The sequence below is a fragment of the Oncorhynchus keta genome, chromosome 15, assembly GCF_023373465.1.
Source record: "Oncorhynchus keta strain PuntledgeMale-10-30-2019 chromosome 15, Oket_V2, whole genome shotgun sequence".
NCBI lineage: Eukaryota > Metazoa > Chordata > Actinopteri > Salmoniformes > Salmonidae > Oncorhynchus > Oncorhynchus keta.
In genome coordinates, this window is record NC_068435.1 from 1,263,305 (window position 1) to 1,282,403 (window position 19,099).

A 19,099-nucleotide genomic window follows, 5' to 3' on the forward strand; every position below is an offset into this window, starting at 1 on the left:
AGTGGTTAGAGTGTGGGGCGGCAGGTAGCCTAGTGGTTAGAGTGTGGGCGGCAGGTAGCCTAGTGGTTAGAGTGTAGAGGAGACAGGTAGCCTAGTGGCTAGAGTGTAGAGGCGGCACGTAGCCTAGTGGTTAGAGTGTGGGGCGGCAAGTAGCCTAGTGGTTAGAGTGTAGGGGCGGCAGGTAGCCTAGTGGTTAGAGTGTAGAGGCGGCAGGTAGCCTAGTGGTTAGAGTGTAGGGGCGGCTAGTAGCCTAGTGGTTAGAGTGTAGAGGCGGCAGGTATCCTAGTGGTTAGAGTGTAGGGCGGCAGGTAGCCTAGTGGTTAGAGTGTAGGGGCGGCAGGTAGCCTAGTGGTTATAGTGTGGGCCGGCAGGTAGCCTAGTGGTTAGAGTGTAGGGGCGGCAGGTAGCCTAGTGGTTAGAGTGTAGGGGCGACAGGTAGCCTAGTGGTTAGAGTGTAGGGGCGGCAGGTAGCCTAGTGGTTAGAGTGTGGGGCGGCAGGTAGCCTAGTGGTTAGAGTGTAGAGGAGGCAGGTAGCCTAGTGGTTAGAGTGTGGGGCGGCAGGTAGCCTAGTGGTTAGTGTGGGCCGGCAGGTAGCCTAGTGGTTAGAGTGTAGAGGAGACAGGTAGCCTAGTGGCTAGAGTGTAGAGGCGGCAGGTAGCCTAGTGGTTAGAGTGTGGGGCGGCAGGTAGCCTAGTGGTTAGAGTGTAGGGGCGGCAGGTAGCCTAGTGGTTAGAGTGTAGAGGCGGCAGGTAGCCTAGTGGTTAGAGTGTGGGGCGGCAGGTAGCCTAGTGGTTAGAGTGTAGGGCCGGCAGGTAGCCTAGTGGTTAGAGTGTAGAGGCGGCAGGTAGCCTAGTGGTTAGAGTGTGGGGTGGCAGGTAGCCTAGTGGTTAGAGTGTAGGGGCGGCAGGTAGCCTAGTGGTTAGAGTGTGGGGCGGCAGGTAGCCTAGTGGTTAGAGTGTAGAGGAGGCAGGTAGCCTAGTGGTTAGAGTGTGGGGCGGCAGGTAGCCTAGTGGTTAGAGTGTGGGCCGGCAGGTAGCCTAGTGGTTAGAGTGTAGAGGAGACAGGTAGCCTAGTGGCTAGAGTGTAGAGGCAGCAGGTAGCCTAGTGGTTAGAGTGTAGGGGCGGCAGGTAGCCTAGTGGTTAGAGTGTAGAGGCGGCAGGTAGCCTAGTGGTTAGAGTGTAGGGGCGGCAGGTAGCCTAGTGGTTAGAGTGTAGGGGCGGCAGGTAGCCTAGTGGTTAGAGTGTAGGGGAGGCAGGTAGCCTAGTGGTTATAGTGTGGGTCGGCAGGTAGCCTAGTGGTTAGAGCGTAGGGGCGGCAGGTAGCCTAGTGGTCAGAGTGTAGGGGCGGCAGGTAGCCTAGTGGTTAGAGTGTAGGGGCGGCAGGTAGCCTAGTGGTTATAGTGTGGGGCGGCAGGTAGCCTAGTGGTTAGAGTGTAGGGGCGGCAGGTAGCCTAGTGGTTATAGTGTGGGGCGGCTAGTAGCCTAGTAGTTAGAGTGTAGGGGCGGCAGGTAGCCTAGTGGTTAGAGTGTAGGGGCGGCAGGTAGCCTAGTGGTTATAGTGTGGGGCGGCAGGTAGCCTAGTGGTTAGAGTGTAGGGGCGGCAGGTAGCCTAGTGGTTAGAGTGTGGGGGCGGCAAGTAGCCTAGTGGTTAGAGTGTAGGGGCGGCAGGTAGCCTAGTGGTTAGAGTGTAGAGGCGGCAGGTAGCCTAGTGGTTAGAGTGTGGGGCGGCAGGTAGCCTAGTGGTTAGAGTGTAGGGCCGGCAGGTAGCCTAGTGGTTAGAGTGTAGAGGCGGCAGGTAGCCTAGTGGTTAGAGTGTGGGGTGGCAGGTAGCCTAGTGGTTAGAGTGTAGGGGCGGCAGGTAGCCTAGTGGTTAGAGTGTGGGGCGGCAGGTAGCCTAGTGGTTAGAGTGTAGAGGAGGCAGGTAGCCTAGTGGTTAGAGTGTGGGGCGGCAGGTAGCCTAGTGGTTAGAGTGTGGGCCGGCAGGTAGCCTAGTGGTTAGAGTGTAGAGGAGACAGGTAGCCTAGTGGCTAGAGTGTAGAGGCAGCAGGTAGCCTAGTGGTTAGAGTGTAGGGGCGGCAGGTAGCCTAGTGGTTAGAGTGTAGAGGCGGCAGGTAGCCTAGTGGTTAGAGTGTAGGGACGGCAGGTAGCCTAGTGGTTAGAGTGTAGAGGCGGCAGGTAGCCTAGTGGTTAGAGTGTAGGGGCGGCAGGTAGCCTAGTGGTTAGAGTGTAGGGGAGGCAGGTAGCCTAGTGGTTATAGTGTGGGTCGGCAGGTAGCCTAGTGGTTAGAGCGTAGGGGCGGCAGGTAGCCTAGTGGTCAGAGTGTAGGGGCGGCAGGTAGCCTAGTGGTTAGAGTGTAGGGGCGGCAGGTAGCCTAGTGGTTATAGTGTGGGGCGGCAGGTAGCCTAGTGGTTAGAGTGTAGGGCGGCAGGTAGCCTAGTGGTTATAGTGTGGGGCGGCTAGTAGCCTAGTAGTTAGAGTGTAGGGCGGCAGGTAGCCTAGTGGTTAGAGTGTAGGGCGGCAGGTAGCCTAGTGGTTATAGTGTGGGCGGCAGGTAGCCTAGTGGTTAGAGTGTAGGGCGGCAGGTAGCCTAGTGGTTAGAGTGTGGGCGGCAAGTAGCCTAGTGGTTAGAGTGTAGGGCGGCAGGTAGCCTAGTGGTTAGAGTGTAGGGGCGGCAGGTAGCCTAGTGGTTAGAGTGTGGGGCGGCAAGTAGCCTAGTGGTTAGAGCGTAGGGGCGGCAGGTAGCCTAGTGGTTAGAGTGTAGGGGAGGCAGGTAGCCTAGTGGCTAGAGTGTAGAGGAGACAGGTAGCCTAGTGGCTAGAGTGTAGAGGCAGCAGGTAGCCTAGTGGTTAGAGTGTAGGGGCGGCAGGTAGCCTAGTGGTTAGAGTGTAGAGGCGGCAGGTAGCCTAGTGGTTAGAGTGTAGGGGCGGCAGGTAGCCTAGTGGTTAGAGTGTAGAGGCGGCAGGTAGCCTAGTGGTTATAGTGTGGGGCGGCTAGTAGCCTAGTAGTTAGAGTGTAGGGGCGGCAGGTAGCCTAGTGGTTAGAGTGTAGGGGCGGCAGGTAGCCTAGTGGTTATAGTGTGGGGCGGCAGGTAGCCTAGTGGTTAGAGTGTAGGGGCGGCAGGTAGCCTAGTGGTTAGAGTGTAGGGGCGGCAGGTAGCCTAGTGGTTAGAGTGTGGGGCGGCAAGTAGCCTAGTGGTTAGAGTGTAGGGGCGGCAGGTAGCCTAGTGGTTAGAGTGTAGGGGCGGCAGGTAGCCTAGTGGTTAGAGTGTGGGGCGGCAAGTAGCCTAGTGGTTAGAGCGTAGGGGCGGCAGGTAGCCTAGTGGTTAGAGTGTAGGGGAGGCAGGTAGCCTAGTGGCTAGAGTGTAGAGGAGACAGGTAGCCTAGTGGCTAGAGTGTAGAGGCAGCAGGTAGCCTAGTGGTTAGAGTGTAGGGGCGGCAGGTAGCCTAGTGGTTAGAGTGTAGAGGCGGCAGGTAGCCTAGTGGTTAGAGTGTAGGGGCGGCAGGTAGCCTAGTGGTTAGAGTGTAGAGGCGGCAGGTAGCCTAGTGGTTAGAGTGTAGGGGCGGCAGGTAGCCTAGTGGTTAGAGTGTAGGGGAGGCAGGTAGCCTAGTGGTTATAGTGTGGGGCGGCAGGTAGCCTAGTGGTTAGAGCGTAGGGGCGGCAGGTAGCCTAGTGGTCAGAGTGTAGGGGCGGCAGGTAGCCTAGTGGTTAGAGTGTAGGGGCGGCAGGTAGCCTAGTGGTTATAGTGTGGGGCGGCAGGTAGCCTAGTGGTTAGAGTGTAGGGGCGGCAGGTAGCCTAGTGGTTATAGTGTGGGGCGGCTAGTAGCCTAGTAGTTATAGTGTGGGGCGGCAGGTAGCCTAGTGGTTAGAGTGTAGGGGCGGCAGGTAGCCTAGTGGTTAGAGTGTGGGGCGGCAAGTAGCCTAGTGGTTAGAGCGTAGGGGCGGCAGGTAGCCTAGTGGTCAGACTGTAGGGGCGGCAGGTAGCCTAGTGGTTAGAGTGTAGGGGCGGCAGGTAGCCTAGTGGTTATAGTGTGGGGCGGCAGGTAGCCTAGTGGTTAGAGTGTAGGGGCGGCAGGTAGCCTAGTGGTTAGAGTGTAGGGGCGGCAGGTAGCCTAGTGGTTATAGTGTGGGGCGGCTAGTAGCCTAGTAGTTATAGTGTGGGGCGGCAGGTAGCCTAGTGGTTAGAGTGTAGGGGCGGCAGGTAGCCTAGTGGTTATAGTGTGGGGCGGCAGGTAGCCTAGTGGTTAGAGCGTAGGGGCGGCAGGTAGCCTAGTGGTCAGAGTGTAGGGGCGGCAGGTAGCCTAGTGGTTAGAGTGTAGGGGCGGCAGGTAGCCTAGTGGTTATAGTGTGGGGCGGCAGGTAGCCTAGTGGTTAGAGTGTAGGGGCGGCAGGTAGCCTAGTGGTTAGAGTGTAGGGGCGGCAGGTAGCCTAGTGGTTATAGTGTAGGGGCGGCAGGTAGCCTAGTGGTTAGAGTGTAGGGGCGGCAGGTAGCCTAGTGGTTAGAGTGTGGGGCGGCAAGTAGCCTAGTGGTTAGAGTGTAGGGGCGGCAGGTAGCCTAGTGGTTAGAGTGTAGGGGCGGCAGGTAGCCTAGTGGTTAGAGTGTGGGGCGGCAAGTAGCCTAGTGGTTATAGTGTGGGGCGGCAGGTAGCCTAGTGGTTAGAGCGTAGGGGCGGCAGGTAGCCTAGTGGTCAGAGTGTAGGGGCGGCAGGTAGCCTAGTGGTTAGAGTGTAGGGGCGGCAGGTAGCCTAGTGGTTATAGTGTAGAGGCGGCACGGTAGCCTAGTGGTTAGAGTGTAGGGGCGGCAGGTAGCCTAGTGGTTATAGTGTGGGGCGGCAGGTAGCCTAGTGGTTATAGTGTAGGGGCGGCAGGGTAGCCTAGTGGTTAGAGTGTAGAGGGGGCAGGGTAGCCTAGTGGTTAGAGTGTAGGGGCGGCAGGTAGCCTAGTGGTTAGAGTGTAGGGGCGGCAGGTAGCCTAGTGGTTATAGTGTGGGGCGGCTAGTAGCCTAGTAGTTATAGTGTGGGGCGGCAGGTAGCCTAGTGGTTAGAGTGTAGGGGCGGCAGGTAGCCTAGTGGTTAGAGTGTGGGGCGGCAAGTAGCCTAGTGGTTAGAGCGTAGGGGCGGCAGGTAGCCTAGTGGTCAGACTGTAGGGGCGGCAGGTAGCCTAGTGGTTAGAGTGTAGGGGCGGCAGGTAGCCTAGTGGTTATAGTGTGGGGGCGGCAGGTAGCCTAGTGGTTAGAGTGTAGGGGCGGCAGGTAGCCTAGTGGTTAGAGTGTAGGGGCGGCAGGTAGCCTAGTGGTTATAGTGTGGGGCGGCTAGTAGCCTAGTAGTTATAGTGTGGGGCGGCAGGTAGCCTAGTGGTTAGAGTGTAGGGGCGGCAGGTAGCCTAGTGGTTATAGTGTGGGGCGGCAGGTAGCCTAGTGGTTAGAGCGTAGGGGCGGCAGGTAGCCTAGTGGTCAGAGTGTAGGGCGGCAGGTAGCCTAGTGGTTAGAGTGTAGGGGCGGCAGGTAGCCTAGTGGTTATAGTGTGGGGCGGCAGGTAGCCTAGTGGTTAGAGCGTAGGGGCGGCAGGTAGCCTAGTGGTCAGAGTGTAGGGGCGGCAGGTAGCCTAGTGGTTAGAGTGTAGGGGCGGCAGGTAGCCTAGTGGTTATAGTGTGGGGCGGCAGGTAGCCTAGTGGTTAGAGTGTAGGGGCGGCAGGTAGCCTAGTGGTTAGAGTGTAGGGGCGGCAGGTAGCCTAGTGGTTATAGTGTGGGGCGGCAGGTAGCCTAGTGGTTAGAGTGTAGGGGCGGCAGGTAGCCTAGTGGTTAGAGTGTGGGGCAGCAAGTAGCCTAGTGGTTAGAGTGTAGGGGCGGCAGGTAGCCTAGTGGTTAGAGTGTAGGGGCGGCAGGTAGCCTAGTGGTTAGAGTGTGGGGCGGCAAGTAGCCTAGTGGTTAGAGCATAGGGGCGGCAGGTAGCCTAGTGGTTAGAGTGTGGGGCGGCAAGTAGCCTAGTGGTTAGAGTGTAGGGGCGGCAGGTAGCCTAGTGGTTAGAGTGTAGGGGAGGCAGGTAGCCTAGTGGTTAGAGTGTAGGGGAGGCAGGTAGCGTAGTGGTTAGAGTGTAGGGGTGGCAGGTAGCCTAGTGGTTAGAGTGTAGGGGAGGCAGGTAGCCTAGTGGTTAGAGTGTAGGGGCCACAGGTAGCCTAGTGGTTAGAGTGTAGGGGCGGCAGGTAGCCTAGTGGTTAGAGTGTAGGGGCAGCAGGTAGCCTAGTGGTTAGAGTGTAGGGGAGGCAGGTACCCTAGTGGTTAGAGTGTAGGGGAGGCAGGTAGCCTAGTGGTTAGAGTGTAGGGGAGGCAGGTAGCCTAGTGGTTAGAGTGTAGGGGAGGCAGGTAGCCTAGTGGTTAGAGTGTAGGGGCGGCAGGTAGCCTAGTGGTTAGAGTGTAGGGGAGGCAGGTAGCCTAGTGGTTAGAGTGTAGGGGAGGCAGGTAGCCTAGTGGTTAGAGTGTAGGGGCGGCAGGTAGCCTAGTGGTTAGAGTGTAGGGGAGGCAGGTAGCCTAGTGGTTATAGTGTGGGGCGGCAGGTAGCCTAGTGGTTAGAGTGTAGGGGCGGCAGGTAGCCTAGTGGTTAGAGTGTAGGGGCGGCAGGTAGCCTAGTGGTTAGAGTGTAGGGGAGGCAGGTAGCCTAGTGGTTAGAGTGTAGGGGATGGCAGGTAGCCTAGTGGTTAGAGTGTAGGGGAGGCAGGTAGCCTAGTGGTTAGAGTGTAGGGGCGGCAGGTAGCCTAGTGGTTAGAGTGTAGGGGCGGCAGGTAGCCTAGTGGTTAGAGTGTAGGGGAAGCAGGTAGCCTAGTCGTTAGAGTGTAGGGGCGGCAGGTAGCCTAGTGGTTAGAGTGTAGGGGCCGCAGGTAGCCTAGTGGTTAGACTGTAGGGGAGGCAGGTAGCCTAGTGGTTAGACTGTAGGGGAGGCAGGTAGCCAAGTGGTTAGAGTGTAGGGGTGGCAGGTAGCCAAGTGGTTAGAGTGTAGGGGTGGCAGGTAGCCTAGTGGTTAGAGTGTAGGGGCGGCAGGTAGCCTAGTGGTTAGAGTGTAGGGGAGGCAGGTAGCCTAGTGGTTAGAGTGTAGGGGAGGCAGGTAGCCTAGTGGTTAGAGTGTGGGGGCCGCAGGTAGCCTAGTGGTTAGAGTGTAGGGGAGGCAGGTAGCCTAGTGGTTAGACTGTAGGGGTGGCAGGTAGCCAAGTGGTTAGAGTGTAGGGGTGGCAGGTAGCCTAGTGGTTAGAGTGTAGGGGCGGCAGGTAGCCTAGTGGTTCTAGTGTAGGGGCGGCAGGTAGCCTAGTGGTTAGAGTGTAGGGGAGGCAGGTAGCCTAGTGGTTAGAGTGTAGGGGATGGCAGGTAGCCTAGTGGTTAGAGTGTAGGGGAGGCAGGTAGCCTAGTGGTTAGAGTGTAGGGGCGGCAGGTAGCCTAGTGGTTAAAGTGTAGGGGCGGCAGGTAGCCTAGTGGTTAGAGTGTAGGGGAAGCAGGTAGCCTAGTGGTTAGAGTGTAGAGGAGGCAGGTAGCCTAGTGGTTAGAGTGTAGGGGAGGCAGGTAGCCTAGTGGTTAGAGTGTAGAGGCGGCAGGTAGCCTAGTGGTTAGAGTGTAGGGGCGGCAGGTAGCCTAGTGGTTAGAGTGTAGGGGAGGCAGGTAGCCTAGTGGTTAGAGTGTAGAGGCGGCAGGTAGCCTAGTGGTTAGAGTGTAGGGGCGGCAGGTAGCCTAGTGGTTAGAGTGTAGAGGAGGCAGGTAGCCTAGTGGTTAGAGTGTAGAGGCGGCAGGTAGCCTAGTGGTTGGAGTGTAGGGGCGGCAGGTAGCCTAGTGGTTAGAGTGTAGAGGAGGCAGGTAGCCTAGTGGTTAGAGTGTAGGGGCGGCAGGTAGCCTTGTGGTTAGAGTGTAGGGGAGGCAGGTAGCCTTGTGGTTAGAGTGTAGGGGAGGCAGGTAGCCTAGTGGTTAGAGCGTAGGGGCTGCAGGTAGCCTAGTGGTTAGAGTGTAGGGACGGCAGGTAGCCTAGTGGTTAGAGTGTGGGCGGCAGGTAGCCTAGTGGTTAGAGTGTAGGGACGGCAGGTCGCCTAGTGGTAAGAGTGTGGGCGGCAGGTAGCCTAGTGGTTAGAGTGTAGGGACGGCAGGTAGCCTAGTGGTTATAGTGTGGGGGCGGCAGGTAGCCTAGTGGTTAGAGTGTAGAGGCAGCAGGTAGCTTAGTGGTTATAGTGTGGGGCGGCAGGTAGCCTAGTGGTTAGAGTGTAGAGGCAGCAGGTAGCTTAGTGGTTATAGTGTGGGGCGGCAGGTAGTCTAGTGGTTAGAGTATAGAGGCAGCAGGTAGCTTAGTGGTTATAGTGTGGGGCGGCAGGTAGCCTAGTTGTTAGAGTGTAGGGACGGCAGGTAGCCTAGTGGTTAGAGTGTGGGGGCGGCAGGTAGCCTAGTGGTTAGAGCGTAGGGGCGGCAGGTAGCCTAGTGGTTAGAGTGTAGGGGCTGCAGGTAGCCTAGTGGTTAGAGTGTAGGGGCTGCAGGTAGCCTAGTGGTTAGAGTGTAGGGACGGCAGGTAGCCTAGTGGTTAGAGTGTAGGGGCTGCAGGTAGCCTAGTGGTTAGAGTGTGGGGCGGCAGGTAGCCTAGTGGTTAGAGCGTAGGGGCGGCAGGTAGCCTAGTGGTTAGAGTGTAGGGACGGCAGGTAGCCTAGTGGTTAGAGTGTAGGGGCTGCAGGTAGCCTAGTGGTTAGAGTGTGGGCGGCAGGTAGCCTAGTGGTTAGAGTGTAGGGACGGCAGGTAGCCTAGTGGTTAGAGTGTAGGGACGGCAGGTAGCCTAGTGGTTAGAGCGTAGGGGCGGCAGGTAGACTAGTGGTTAGACTGTAGGGGCGGCAGGTAGCCTAGTGGTTAGAGCGTAGGGGCGGCAGGTAGCCTAGTGGTTAGAGCGTAGGGGCGGCAGGTAGCCTAGTGGTTAGAGCGTAGGGGAGGCAGGTAGCCTAGTGGTTAGAGTGTAGGGGTGGCAGGTAGCCTAGTGGTTAGAGTGTAGGGGAGGCAGGTAGCCTAGTGGTTAGAGTGTAGGGGAGGCAGGTAGCCTAGTGGTTAGAGTGTAGGGGAGGCAGGTAGCCTAGTGGTTAGAGTGTAGGGGAGGCAGGTAGCCTAGTGGTTAGAGGGTAGGGGAGGCAGGTAGCCTAGTGGTTAGAGTGTAGGGGAGGCAGGTAGCCTAGTGGTTAGAGTGTAGGGGAGGCAGGTAGCCTAGTGGTTAGAGTGTAGGGGAGGCAGGTAGCCTAGTGGTTAGAGTGTAGGGGAGGCAGGTAGCCTAGTGTTTAGAGTGTAGGGGCGGCAGGTAGCCTAGTGGTTAGAGTGTAGGGGCGGCAGGTAGCCTAGTGGTTAGAGCGTAGGGGAGGCAGGTAGCCTAGTGGTTAGAGTGTAGGGGTGGCAGGTAGCCTAGTGGTTAGAGTGTAGGGGAGGCAGGTAGCCTTGTGGTTAGAGTGTAGGGGAGGCAGGTAGCCTAGTGGTTAGAGTGTAGGGGAGGCAGGTAGCCTAGTGGTTAGAGTGTAGGGGAGGCAGGTAGCCTAGTGGTTAGAGGGTAGGGGAGGCAGGTAGCCTAGTGGTTAGAGTGTAGAGGCGGCAGGTAGCCTAGTGGTTAGAGTGTAGGGGCGGCAGGTAGCCTAGTGGTTAGATTGTAGGGGAGGCAGGTAGCCTAGTGGTTAGAGTGTAGAGGCGGCAGGTAGCCTAGTGGTTAGAGTGTAGGGGCGGCAGGTAGCCTAGTGGTTAGAGTGTAGAGGAGGCAGGTAGCCTAGTGGTTAGAGTGTAGAGGCGGCAGGTAGCCTAGTGGTTGGAGTGTAGGGGCGGCAGGTAGCCTAGTGGTTAGAGTGTAGAGGAGGCAGGTAGCCTAGTGGTTAGAGTGTAGGGGCGGCAGGTAGCCTTGTGGTTAGAGTGTAGGGGAGGCAGGTAGCCTTGTGGTTAGAGTGTAGGGGAGGCAGGTAGCCTAGTGGTTAGAGCGTAGGGGCTGCAGGTAGCCTAGTGGTTAGAGTGTAGGGACGGCAGGTCGCCTAGTGGTTAGAGTGTGGGGCGGCAGGTAGCCTAGTGGTTAGAGTGTAGGGACGGCAGGTCGCCTAGTGGTAAGAGTGTGGGGCGGCAGGTAGCCTAGTGGTTAGAGTGTAGGGACGGCAGGTAGCCTAGTGGTTATAGTGTGGGGCGGCAGGTAGCCTAGTGGTTAGAGTGTAGAGGCAGCAGGTAGCTTAGTGGTTATAGTGTGGGGCGGCAGGTAGCCTAGTGGTTAGAGTGTAGAGGCAGCAGGTAGCTTAGTGGTTATAGTGTGGGGCGGCAGGTAGTCTAGTGGTTAGAGTATAGAGGCAGCAGGTAGCTTAGTGGTTATAGTGTGGGGCGGCAGGTAGCCTAGTTGTTAGAGTGTAGGGACGGCAGGTAGCCTAGTGGTTAGAGTGTGGGGGCGGCAGGTAGCCTAGTGGTTAGAGCGTAGGGGCGGCAGGTAGCCTAGTGGTTAGAGTGTAGGGGCTGCAGGTAGCCTAGTGGTTAGAGTGTAGGGGCTGCAGGTAGCCTAGTGGTTAGAGTGTAGGGACGGCAGGTAGCCTAGTGGTTAGAGTGTAGGGGCTGCAGGTAGCCTAGTGGTTAGAGTGTGGGGCGGCAGGTAGCCTAGTGGTTAGAGCGTAGGGGCGGCAGGTAGCCTAGTGGTTAGAGTGTAGGGACGGCAGGTAGCCTAGTGGTTAGAGTGTAGGGGCTGCAGGTAGCCTAGTGGTTAGAGTGTGGGGCGGCAGGTAGCCTAGTGGTTAGAGTGTAGGGACGGCAGGTAGCCTAGTGGTTAGAGTGTAGGGACGGCAGGTAGCCTAGTGGTTAGAGCGTAGGGGCGGCAGGTAGACTAGTGGTTAGACTGTAGGGGCGGCAGGTAGCCTAGTGGTTAGAGCGTAGGGGCGGCAGGTAGCCTAGTGGTTAGAGTGTAGGGGCGGCAGGTAGCCTAGTGGTTAGAGCGTAGGGGAGGCAGGTAGCCTAGTGGTTAGAGTGTAGGGGTGGCAGGTAGCCTAGTGGTTAGAGTGTAGGGGAGGCAGGTAGCCTAGTGGTTAGAGTGTAGGGGCGGCAGGTAGCCTAGTGGTTAGAGTGTAGGGAGGCAGGTAGCCTAGTGGTTAGAGTGTAGGGGAGGCAGGTAGCCTAGTGGTTAGAGGGTAGGGGAGGCAGGTAGCCTAGTGGTTAGAGTGTAGGGGAGGCAGGTAGCCTAGTGGTTAGAGTGTAGGGGAGGCAGGTAGCCTAGTGGTTAGAGTGTAGGGGAGGCAGGTAGCCTAGTGGTTAGAGTGTAGGGGAGGCAGGTAGCCTAGTGTTTAGAGTGTAGGGGCGGCAGGTAGCCTAGTGGTTAGAGTGTAGGGGCGGCAGGTAGCCTAGTGGTTAGAGCGTAGGGGAGGCAGGTAGCCTAGTGGTTAGAGTGTAGGGGTGGCAGGTAGCCTAGTGGTTAGAGTGTAGGGGAGGCAGGTAGCCTAGTGGTTAGAGTGTAGGGGAGGCAGGTAGCCTAGTGGTTAGAGTGTAGGGGAGGCAGGTAGCCTAGTGGTTAGAGTGTAGGGGAGGCAGGTAGCCTAGTGGTTAGAGGGTAGGGGAGGCAGGTAGCCTAGTGGTTAGAGTGTAGGGGAGGCAGGTAGCCTAGTGGTTAGAGTGTAGGGGAGGCAGGTAGCCTAGTGGTTAGAGTGTAGGGGAGGCAGGTAGCCTAGTGGTTAGAGTGTAGGGGAGGCAGGTAGCCTAGTGGTTAGAGTGTAGGGGAGGCAGGTAGCCTAGTGGTTAGAGTGTAGAGGAGACAGGTAGCCTAGTGGTTAGAGTGTAGGGGAGGCAGGTAGCCTAGTGGTTAGAGTGTAGGGGCGGCAGGGAGCCTAGTGGTTGGGAGCGTTGGACTCGTAACCGAAAGGTTGCGAAATTGAATCCCCGAGCCGACAAGGTAAATGTATTGTTCTGCCCCTGAACTGACTTGCCTAGTTATATAAAGGTAAAAAATAAAAAAGTAAATGTGTTTCCTGGTCTATCACTTCCTGGTCTATCACTCCCTGGTCTATCACTTCCTGGTCTATCACTTCCTGGTCTATCACTCCCTGGTCTATCACTTCCTGGTCTATCACTTCCTGGTCTATCACTTCCTGGTCTGTCACTCCCTGGTCTGTCACTTCCTGGTCTATCACTTCCTGGTCTATCACTTCCTGGTCTATCACTCCCTGGTCTATCACTTCCTGGTCTATCACTTCCTGGTCTATCACTTCCTGGTCTATCACTTCCTGGTCTATCACTCCCTGGTCTATCACTTCCTGGTCTATCACTTCCTGGTCTATCACTTCCTGGTCTATCACTCCCTGGTCTATCACTTCCTGGTCTATCACTTCCTGGTCTATCACTCCCTGGTCTATCACTCCCTGGTCTATCACTTCCTGGTCTATCACTTCCTGGTCTATCAATTAACGTCCCATCCGAAAGACAGCACCCTACACAGAGCAATGTGGCTCCCAAGTGGCCCAGTGGTCTCAGTGCTAGAGGCTTCACTACAACCTGGTTTGAATCCAGTGTCACGACTTTGAATCCAGTGTCCGCCAAAGTCGGTTCCTCTCCTTGTTCGGGCGGCGTTCGGCGGTCAACGTTACTGGTCTTCTAGCCATCGCCGCTCCACCTTTCATTTTCCATTTGTTTTGTCTTGTTTTCCCGCCCACCTGGTTCACATTCCCTCATCAGACTAAATGTATATTACCCTCTGTTTCCCCCATGTCTGTGTGTGGAATTGTTCTTTGTGTAGGGTGTTACACTACAGGTTGGCTTGCACTAGGGTTGTTTTGTTTAATCCGGTTCATGTTACCGTGGCTGTGCTTTGTGCTGCCTCGCCCGTGCCTTTGGGCCAGGGTGGATATTAAAGTTCTCCTGTTATCACCCATCTCTGCTCTCCTGCGCCTGACTTCCTGGAAACCAGTCACTCACCCCGCTACATCCAGACTATCACAACCGGGCCGTGATTGGGAGTCCCAATGGGCGGCGCACAATTAGCTCAGCGTCGTCCGGGTTTGGCCGTCATTGTAAATAAGGAATTGTTCTTACCTGACTTGCCTAGTTAAAAAAAGGGTACATTGTCACCAATCACTTCTCTGGGGTATTGGGATATCTTTGTAGACCAGAGGAAAGGGTGACTCCTACTGGCCCTCCAGCAGCATCTGGTCTCCTACCAGTGACCGACCAGGACCAACCCTGCTTAGCTTCAGAAGCAAGCCAGCAATGGGATGCAGGGTGATATGCTGCTGGCCTTGTGATAGGACAACCTATTTTACCTGAATGACCATCAAATTCATAACATGCATAACATTTTTAACTTATCTACCGTTTTTACGGTTGTCAGAGGGCCAAAACACACTCAGTCTGTCAACAGAACCGGAGACGTTTTCCACTCAGTCAGTCAACAGAACCGGAGACGTTTTCCACTCAGTCTGTCAACAGAACCGGAGACGTTTTCCACTCAGTCAGTCAACAGAACCGGAGACGTTTTCCACTCAGTCAGTCAACAGAACCGGAGACGTTTTCCACTCAGTCAGTCAACAGAACTGGAGACGTTTTCCACTCAGTCAGTCAACAGAACCGGAGACGTTTTCCACTCAGTCAGTCAACAGAACCGGAGACGTTTTCCACTCAGTCAGTCAACAGAACCGGAGACGTTTTCCACTCAGTCAGTCAACAGAACCGGAGACGTTTTCCACTCAGTCAGTCAACAGAACCACGTTTTCCACTCAGTCAGTCAACAGAACCGAGGCGTTTTCCACTCAGTCAGTCAACAGAACCGGAGACGTTTTCCACTCAGTCAGTCAACAGAACCGGAGACGTTTTCCACTCAGTCAGTCAACAGAACCGGAGACGTTTTCCACTCAGTCAGTCAACAGAACCGGAGACGTTTTCCACTCAGTCAGTCAACAGAACCGGAGACGTTTTCCACTCAGTCAGTCAACAGAACCGGAGACGTTTTCCACTCAGTCAGTCAACAGAACCGGAGACGTTTTCCACTCAGTCAGTCAACAGAACCGGAGACGTTTTCCACTCAGTCTGTCAACAGAACCGGAGACGTTTTCCACTCAGTCTGTCAACAGAACCGGAGACGTTTTCCACTCAGTCAGTCAACAGAACCGGAGACGTTTTCCACTCAGTCTGTCAACAGAACCGGAGACGTTTTCCACTCAGTCAGTCAACAGAACCGGAGACGTTTTCCACTCAGTCAGTCAACAGAACCGGAGACGTTTTCCACTCAGTCTGTCGCAAGAGAACAAGATGAAAAAATGACCCAGCACCAACAGCCCAACCTTAATGACCCAGCACCAACAGCCCAACCTTAATGACCCAACCTTAATGATCCAGCACCAACAACCCAACCTTAATGACCCAGCACCAACAGCCCAACCTTAATGACCCAGCACCAACAACCCAACCTTAATGACCCAGCACCAACAACCCAACCTTAATGATCCAGCACCAACAACCCAACCTTAATGACCCAGCACCAACAGCCCAACCTTAATGACCCAGCACCAACAACCCAACCTTAATGATCCAGCACCAACAACCCAACCTTAATGATCCAGCACCAACAACCCAACCTTAATGACCCAGCACCAACAGCCCAACCTTAATGACCCAGCACCAACAGCCCAACCTTAATGACCCAACCTTAATGACCCAGCACCAACAGCCCAACCTTAATGACCCAGCACCAACAACCCAACCTTAATGACCCAGCACCAACAACCCAAACTTAATGACCCAGCACCAACAACCCAACCTTAATGATCCAGCACCAACAACCCAACCTTAATGACCCAGCACCAACAGCCCAACCTTAATGACCCAGCACCAACAACCCAACCTTAATGACCCAGCACCAACAGCCCAACCTTAATGATCCAGCACCAACAACCCAACCTTAATGACCCAGCACCAACAGCCCAACCTTAATGACCCAGCACCAACAGCCCAACCTTAATGACCCAACCTTAATGACCCAGCACCAACAACCCAAACTTAATGACCCAGCACCAACAACCCAACCTTAATGACCCAGCACCAACAACCCAACCTTAATGACCCAGCACCAACAGCCCAACCTTAATGACCCAGCACCAACAGCCCAACCTTAATGACCCAACCTTAATGATCCAGCACCAACAACCCAACCTTAATGACCCAGCACCAACAGCCCAACCTTAATGACCCAGCACCAACACCCCAACCTTAATGACCCAGCACCAACAGCCCAACCTTAATGACCCAACCTTAATGACCCAGCACCAACAACCCAACCAAAACAACCCAACACTATGTCTAGTGTATATGTCTGGTGTATATGTCTAGTGTATATGTCTAGTGTATATGTCTAGTGTATATGTCTGGTGTATATGTCTAGTGTATATTTCTATGTCTGGTGTATATGTCTGGTGTATATGTATATGTATAGTGTATATGTCTGGTGTATATGTCTAGTGTATATGTCTGGTGTATATTTCTATGTCTAGTGTATATGTCTAGTGCATATGTCTGGTGTATATGTCTGGTTTATATGTCTGGTGTATATTTCTATGTCTGGTGTATATGTCTGGTGTATATGTATATGTCTAGTGTATATGTCTGGTGTATATGTCTGGTGTATATGTCTGGTGTATATGTCTGGTTTATATGTCTGGTGTATATTTCTATGTCTGGTGTATATGTCTGGTGTATATGTCTATGTCTAGTGTATATGTCTGGTGTATATGTCTATGTCTAGTGTATATGTCTAGTGTATATGTCTGGTTTATATGTCTGGTTTATATGTCTGGTGTATATTTCTATGTCTGGTGTATATGTCTATGTCTAGTGTATATGTCTGGTGTATATGTCTATGTCTAGTGTATATGTCTAGTGTATATGTCTGGTGTATATGTCTAGTGTATATGTCTAGTGTATATGTCTGGTGTATATGTCTAGTGTATATGTCTAGTGTATATTTCTATGTCTAGTGTATATGTCTGGTGTATATGTCTGGTGTATATGTCTATGTCTAGTGTATATGTCTGGTGTATATGTCTGGTGTATATTTCTATGTCTAGTGTATATGTCTAGTGTATATGTCTGGTGTATATTTCTATGTCTAGTGTATATGTCTAGTGTATATGTCTGGTGTATATGTCTATGTCTGGTGTATATGTCTGGTGTATATTTCTATGTCTAGTGTATATGTCTAGTGTATATGTCTGGTGTATATGTCTAGTGTATATGTCTAGTGTATATGTCTGGTGTATATTTCTATGTCTAGTGTATATGTCTAGTGTACATGTCTGGTGTATATGTCTATGTCTAGTGTATATGTCTGGTGTATATGTCTAGTGTATATGTCTAGTGTATATGTCTAGTGTATATGTCTAGTGTATATGTCTGGTGTATATTTCTATGTCTAGTGTATATGTCTAGTGTACATGTCTGGTGTATATGTCTATGTCTAGTGTATATGTCTAGTGCATATGTCTAGTGTATATGTCTAGTGTATATGTCTGGTGTATATGTCTGGTGTATATGTCTAGTGTATATTGTAACGGTTTTGACTTGAGGTTATTATTTATAGGGGTGCCAGGTAGGTTGTGCCTACCAGAGAAAACATTGGTTTCTCCTTTTAGTTTGGGTGGGAATGAGTCCCATCTGGTCCGTCAAGTCTACACCAATACAAAGGACTTATGTAAAAGTCAGGATGGAAATAAACTTTTCATAAACCCTTAAAACATTGGAAAGAACTTCAAAAACAACTATATTCTGTTGCGTGGGTTGTATTAGCAACAACAATGATTACACACACACATAATAATATCACAATGAGTTCTGGTTCCTCCAGAAATGTCCTGTACCTCGGGCCTAAAAAGAGTCCAGCCCGGTAAAGGAGTTCAGTGAACTCAAGTGACTTTTGTCACGCGATGTTTGTCCGTTCATTCCGTGTAGCGTAAACCCAGTGTTAAACATACAATCAATATAACAATTACTTTACCACAGAACCTTAAAGCGGATCAACTCTTAATTAAGTCCTCAACTACCACTAACTACACAAATCACAGTATACATCACATCCAAACAAATGAAATACCGTATACAAAAAGGTGGTAGTCAGACAATCCAATCCGCCAATAGATCTCCAGCGGAGAACGGAGAGGTGTAGTCCAGGGACGCGAAGAGTGGATCCGATCCTGGGTAAACTCTCTTAGGCTACAAAACACACGTTTAACGGCAACAAAACAAACGGAATAGAGAAGCTTCGGAACTGAGGGTTGAACACATCCTCATGCACGTCTCCATCACAACCCCCCTTTCGTGCAGCTGATGCTGGCTATTTAATTGGGAATTAAAGGGAAAGCGCCCTATTGCAAGGAGCTGCACTGAGACGGTTCAGAAAAATTCAGGGCCGTCACAATATGTCTAGTGTATATGTCTAGTGTATATGTCTAGTGTATATGTCTGGTGTATATGTCTGGTGTATATGTCTGGTGTATATGTCTAGTGTATATGTCTAGTGTATATGTCTAGTGTATATGTCTGGTGTATATGTCTGGTGTATATGTCTAGTGTATATGTCTAGTGTATATGTCTGGTGTATATGTCTAGTGTATATGTCTAGTGTATATGTCTGGTGTATATGTCTGGTGTATATGTCTAGTGTATATGTCTGGTGTATATGTCTGGTGTATATGTCTAGTGTATATGTCTGGTGTATATGTCTAGTGTATATGTCTGGTGTATATGTCTATGTCTAGTGTATATGTCTAGTGTATATGTCTAGTGTATATGTCTGGTGTATATGTCTGGTGTATATGTCTAGTGTATATGTCTGGTGTATATTTCTATGTCTAGTGTATATGTCTAGTGCATATGTCTGCTGTATATGTCTGGTTTATATGTCTGGTGTATATTTCTATGTCTGGTGTATATGTCTATGTCTAGTGTATATGTCTAGTGTATATGTCTAGTGTATATGTCTGGTGTATATGTCTAGTGTATATGTCTGGTGTATATGTCTGGTGTATATGTCTAGTGCATACATTTACATTTAAGTCATTTAGCAGATGCTCTTATCCAGAGCGACTCACTGGGTATACAGTGGGGCAAAAAAGTATTTATTCAGCCACCAATTGTGCAAGTTCTCCCACTTAAAAAGATGAGAGAGGCCTGTAAATTTTCATCATAGGTACACTATATCAGCCGAGAGTGTGGACTGGTTAGTCTGGGGTTTAACATGCCTGTTACAGTGTGGACTGGGTCTAACACACCTGTTATAGTGTGGACTGGGTCTAACACACCTGTTATAGTGTGGACTGGGTCTAACACACCTGTTATAGTGTGGACTGGGTCTAACACACCTGTTATAGTGTGGACTGGGTCTAACACACCTGTTATAGTGTGGACTGGGTCTAACACGCCTGTTATAGTGTGGACTGGGTCTAACACACCTGTTATAGTGTGGACTGGGTCTAACACACCTGTTATAGTGTGGACTGGTTAGTCTGGGGTCTAACACACACCTGTTATAGTGTGGACTGGGTCTAACACACACCTGTTATAGTGTAGACTGGTTAGTCTGGGGTCTAACACACACCTGTTATAGTGTAGACTGGGTCTAACACACCTGTTATAGTGTGGACTGGGTCTAACACGCCTGTTATAGTGTGGACTGGGTCTAACACACCTGTTATAGTGTGGACTGGGTCTAACACACACCTGTTATAGTGTGGACTGGGTCTAACACACACCTGTTATAGTGTGGACTGGTTCTAACACACCTGTTATAGTGTGGACTGGTTCTAACACACCTGTTATAGTGTGGACTGGGTCTAACACGCCTGTTATAGTGTGGACTGGGTCTAACACACCTGTTATAGTGTGGACTGGGTCTAACACACACCTGTTATAGTGTGGACTGGGTCTAACACACACCTGTTATAGTGTGGACTGGTTCTAACACACCTGTTATAGTGTGGACTGGTTCTAACACACCTGTTATAGTGTGGACTGGGTCTAACACACCTGTTATAGTGTGGACTGGGTCTAACACACCTGTTATAGTGTGGACTGGGTCTAACACACACCTGTTATAGTGTGGACTGGGTCTAACACACACCTGTTATAGTG

At 52.5% G+C, this 19,099-nt stretch overlaps 2 long non-coding RNA genes across 2 annotated transcripts; both read left to right on the forward strand.

Annotated features, from left to right (window-relative positions):
- The first annotated feature begins 365 nt into the window (after positions 1 to 365).
- On the forward strand, positions 366 to 11,064 carry LOC127907480 (uncharacterized). Its single transcript, XR_008064497.1, has 6 exons — positions 366 to 467; positions 3,407 to 3,566; positions 7,672 to 7,767; positions 8,750 to 9,229; positions 9,678 to 9,773; positions 10,504 to 11,064. It is a non-coding gene; the product is annotated as an uncharacterized LOC127907480 (long non-coding RNA).
- Positions 3,626 to 5,174, forward strand: LOC127907481 (uncharacterized). Its single transcript, XR_008064498.1, has 3 exons — positions 3,626 to 3,850; positions 4,041 to 4,356; positions 4,932 to 5,174. It is a non-coding gene; the product is annotated as an uncharacterized LOC127907481 (long non-coding RNA).
- Positions 11,065 to 19,099: the final 8,035 nt, after the last annotated feature.